At 34.0% G+C, this 5,357-nt stretch overlaps 1 pseudogene; it reads left to right on the top strand.

Annotated features, from left to right (window-relative positions):
* The first annotated feature begins 2,052 nt into the window (after positions 1-2,052).
* LOC102603550 (protein QUIRKY-like) lies at positions 2,053-5,152 on the top strand (annotated as a pseudogene).
* The last annotated feature ends 205 nt before the right edge of the window (positions 5,153-5,357 follow it).

Below are 5,357 nucleotides of genomic sequence, written 5' to 3' on the forward strand. Positions count from 1 at the left end.
TGTAAAAGTAAAAAGTTGTTCTACTTTTTATAGTTCCTAAGTAACTAAAAGGACAAAAGTTACTTAGGACAAAATTGTGTGTGAATGTTTTATATATATAAAAAAATGAATTAAAACTGAAATGTGGCTATAGGGATTCGATCCCGGGTTGGCTGGGAAAATTGAACCCCCTCAGCCACTCGGCTAAGCTTCAACTTGTGTTAGTGGGTTCAAAATTTAATATATACATATAAAATTTTAAAAACTGATTAAATATACATATATATACAGTGTTATTTTTCAACGAAGTGGGTTCATATGAACCCACTTGAACCACTATAGGTCCGCCCCTGCTTTCAACAATAATAAATTGATTTGAACAAACAAAAAATTAAATTGGTTTCTTGATTTTGATTGAAATAATATGCTTCTGTGTTTTTGTTTGTGAGATTTGAAGAATGGTGCCAATGAAAATGAATTGAAGAACATTTTTCCTTGTATTTGATATTTAGTGGAGATGAACAACTATGCTTTTTATTTTAATTTTAAATGTCATGGTATTTTAATTTGGGTCATGGGTGGGTAAGTTATGAAAAATGGGTGGGTTCTCAATTTTTTGGATAAATAAAAAAATAAAATCAGGTAAATTATTTAGATGATGCCATGTGTCAATCTGTTAGTCTCAAGGGTATAGACGATCCAAAATATTGACGGTAAGGGTATATACAACCTTAAATTATAACGAAAGGTATTAACATACCATTTATGATAATTCGGGGCTATATTTATCCTTTTTCCCTACATTTATTGTAAATGTGAAATACTTATACAAATAAAAATGTGGAAAAGATAAAAAAAAACAAAAAAGATGCATGATTGTTTGTCTGCTTGGCTAGTTAAGCATGAGCTCGTTCATAAATTTTTGGGCCTTGATTATCAAGAAATAGAGACTAAAATTATGTAAAAAATAGGAGTTATAATTCACAATTTAAAATAACTAAAAATTATATAAAATTTAGGTGACTCTGCAATTTTCGTTTGTGTTACATAAATTGAGACAAACTATGAAACATGTATTGGACATGATCCAAACTCCTATATCTAATAAAAAAAATTACTTCAAGTAGTCAACTTGATGAAATGATTAAGTAGCTTAACTGTTGCTTCTATATTTTTAATAAAATTAAAATAAATAGAAGGATAAGACATATTGAATTGAATTTAATATGAAAAAGTCTTTTGACTTGCGATCAAAAGAATAATCATACTCTATGTATAAGGTCACCTAAAAAATAATAATTTAAATTCATATATAGATAATACCAATAATTAAATTAATCATATGCAAGAAAATATAAGTAGTTCAAAACCATTATTTGAATAATAGGTAAATACTAAATAAAAATAATAATTAAAATATTTTAGTAAACAAATGCATATAAGATGATAATAAAAATTATGCGAGGATATTTATAATTTTGATTAATCCGTAAAATAAATAAAGTAAATGATTAAATAATGCTAAAAGTTATTGATATCAAATTTAGACAATGAATTAAACTTATATATTAGTTTATTTTTCGTAAGTACTAACTATGTTAATTTGACAAGGTATGACATATGCTAATATTTTTTCATATAAATGTTATAACTTATAAAAATCAATTTGCAACAAGTTAAATCTTGAAATATTCAATAAACTTATATATTTGTAATTACGTTTGTCAACTTATTAAAGTAATATATTCGGGGGCGAATGTATTAGAAAAAAAAGGGTATGTGAATTTGTGATCGCTTCGTAGAATTTTATATATATATATATATGCGTGTGTGTAATATTATTTTCATTAACCCATACTAAAAGAAGACTAAACAACACACTTGATTGAAAGTTAAATTATTTAGCTAGGGATTAATTCTCACTAAATACATCTTCTTTCTTTTTTAAATGGTGTACCAATGCTTGCTAGATAGATATACTAGTTATTTTATAACAATGGAAATGTATTGAAAAGAAGTAAAGAAAAGCAACAAAGACCCTATCCCTTTCAATGAAAGTTACTTAGGATAAACATGGGTTGTGATGAAGTGGTGATTGTTTCACCCTTAATTAGATGTTTCGATTCCAGCTGTGGATATGGAGAAGATCTTGTTGGGATGCCACCTTGATTGGGATTGCAGTGTATGATTCGAATTTAGTTGGGGTTTCAATGCAGGCTCCGAACCACAAAAACCAAAAAACAGAAAGTCACTTCCAAGAAATATCTTTAGAGGAAAACTTTACTTCTATTAAATATGTTGTGCTTATATTGACTATGTTGTTCATTACTATAGTCTATATACAGTATATGTTATTTTTCTAGTTGAGAGAATCATTTTATCAAAATTTTGTTCAATATTGTTGCTCCAAAACCAATTGAATTGGATATATAGAACTCAAGTTGTGTCTGAAATTTTTTATGTGTGCAGGATTGAAGCATTCAGATCAAATAGTTCTGCCAGTTTTCCAAGGTTCTGTTCTCTCTATTTAGCCCTTGAGTGCTTCCATTTGTGCCTAAAGATTTATTTTTGTTTTCTTATTTCTGGTTACCTTGTCTAAGCCTGTCTTTGGGTTTGTGAATATTAACGTTGTATTGAGTTGTCCCTCTTTGCTAGTAACTTCTGATATCCTTTTAGTTTTGGTTATTGATCAATGTAGTATTAGTAAGGTTTTGACTTTGTGTAAACTGAACAAGAAAAAAAGAAAATTCATTCAAGAAGATTAGGGGTTATTAGCTTGAGCAAATGCAATATCTTTTTGTCCGGGTGGTGAAGGCTAGAGATTTACCTACAAAACATCTTACAGGCAGGCTTGATCCTTATGTTGAGGTTAAACTTGGGAATAATAAGGATAAGACTCGTCATTTCGAGAAGACTACAAATCCTGAATGGAATCAGATGTTTGTTTTCTCCCATGATAGGATTGAGGCTTCTTTACTTGAGGTGACTGTGAAAGATAAGGATTTTGTAAATGATGATTTTGTTGGTGGACATATGTTTGATTTGTTTGAGATCCCAAAACTGGTTGCCCAATAGTACTTGGTTCCTCAGTGGTATAGATTGGATGATAGAAGAGGGTATAAGGTCAAAGGGGAGTTGCTTTTGGCTCTTTGGATGGGTACTCAAGCTGAAGAAATCTTTCCTGAATCTTGGCATTCAGATGATGCTAGTAGTGCTGATGTCATGGAAAATATAAGATCTAAAGTGTACCTCTTGCCAAAGCTCTGGTACCTGAGAGTTGATGTGTTTAAGGCACAGGACTTGATTCCAAGTGATGAATATAGGCTTCCAGAAGTTTTCGTAAAGGCCAGCCTTGGAAATCAGACACGTCGTACAAAGTTTGCCAATAGAGAGAGTTTCAATCCTGTATGGGACGAGTCTTTGATGTTTGTAGCAGTTGAACCATTTGATGTATTGATTTTGAGTGTGGAAGATAAAGTTGCGTCAGACAAGGATGAGGTTCTTGGAAGGTGTGTGGTTCCTTTGTCAGATGTGGAAATGAGGTTGGATGAGAAACCTGTGAGATGTCTGTGGTATGAATTTGTGAAGCAGGCTACAATTAGGGGAGAAAAGGAGGAGAAAATCAGGTCTGTTGGCAATATTCTCATGAGTATTAGTCTGGAGGGAGGTTACCATGTTCTGGACGAGTCTACCTGTGACAGTAGTGATCTTAGAACAACGGCAAAACAATTGTGGAAGTCCAGTATTGGTGTCCTTGAATTGGGTATTCTGAATGCTCAGGGCCTCAAGCCAATGAAGAGAAAAGATGGGCAAGCAACTACAGATGCCTATTGTGTTGCCAAATATGGGGTGAAGTGGGTTACAACTAGGACAATTACCAATAGCCTTTCTCCCACGTGGAATGAGCATTACAATTGGGAAGTATTTGACCCTTGCACTGTTTTAACTATAGGTGTATTTGATAATAGCAATCTGCAAGGAGGAGATAAAGTTGAAGGCGCAAAGGACTCCAGGATTGGAAAAGTTAGGATTCGTCTGTCCACTCTTCAAGCAGACAGAGTCTATGCACTTTCTTATCCGTTAATGCTCTTCGATAATGCTGGGGTGAGAAAGACAGGTGAAATTTACTTGACTGTACGTTTTATTTGCTCATCGTCGTTGAATACAACATATTTGTACTCTCAGCCACTGTTACCCAAGATGCACTATCTTCAGAATTTAACAAAAGCAAGTGAATCCTACTTGAGGCATCAGGCCCAACAGATTATCATTATGAGACTGAATCGTGCTGATCCACCTATGGGGAAAGCGGTAGTGGAATATATGTTAGAAAGCGGCCCTTCCATGTGGAGTATAAGAAAATCCAGGGTTAACTTTTTCAGGCTTATGGCCATTTTAGAGGCTGTAGCAAAAAGATTTGATCATATATGTAACTGGAGAAACCCCATTATAACTTTTCTGATCCATATCTTGTTCATCATACTGGTACTAAATCCAAAACTTATTCTACCTACTTTTTTTCTCTCTCTCTCCTTGATCAGTATTTGGAACTACAGAAAAAAGCCAATGCATCCCCCACTCACAGATACTTGTCTTTCATGTGCTGATACTGCTCTTCCTGATGAATTATCTGAGGAATTTGATGGTTTTCCCACTTCATTTTCTCCTGATATCGTTAGCATGAGGTATGACCGTCTGAGAATGATTGCAGCGACAATCCAGACTGTGGTTGGTGACTGGGCTACTCAAGGGGAGAGGCTGGAGAGACCCTAGGGCAACAGCAGTGTTTCTGATTTTCTGCTTGGTTTCTTCCATTTTGTTCATTGTCACGCCTTTCCGAGCTGTGACACTCTTGACTGGATTCTATACATTGAGACATCCGTGGTTCCGCTTCAAGCTTCCGTCTATGACACTTAATTTCTTCAGAAGGTTGCCTACCAGCACAGACTGCATGCTATGAGATCTCTATGCTATGTTTCCCCTTGAGTCTGAACTCCAAGAAAATGATGTGTCACACTAGCAAATAAGTGGGGCTTTTCTTCTTAAACTTTATCCCCTTCACCTAGTTGTAAAGTATAAGTCCTTGTGTGTGCAATCCCCTCTGAAACTAAAAGTCCTGTGGATTTGTTCTTATTTATTCCTCAGTCTGTTGAAACCTGGCTGTCTGATTCAACTCAATATCTAGTAGTTAGTAGGTTCTTTCGCTGTTGAAGTTGAAATCTCTTTTTCTTGTGGTCATAATGTGTTTCAATCCCGTGAAACATGCTATCTTATACTCCGAGTTCACATTTATACATATCAAACTCCAAAACAAGTTTTTTTCCAAGTGAAGTTATAACTTCTGTTGATACCGTTCCTCAGTTGGAAGGATTAGAAGT

Source organism: Solanum tuberosum, unplaced genomic scaffold (genome assembly GCF_000226075.1).
Source record: "Solanum tuberosum cultivar DM 1-3 516 R44 unplaced genomic scaffold, SolTub_3.0 scf00268, whole genome shotgun sequence".
Lineage (NCBI taxonomy): Eukaryota > Viridiplantae > Streptophyta > Magnoliopsida > Solanales > Solanaceae > Solanum > Solanum tuberosum.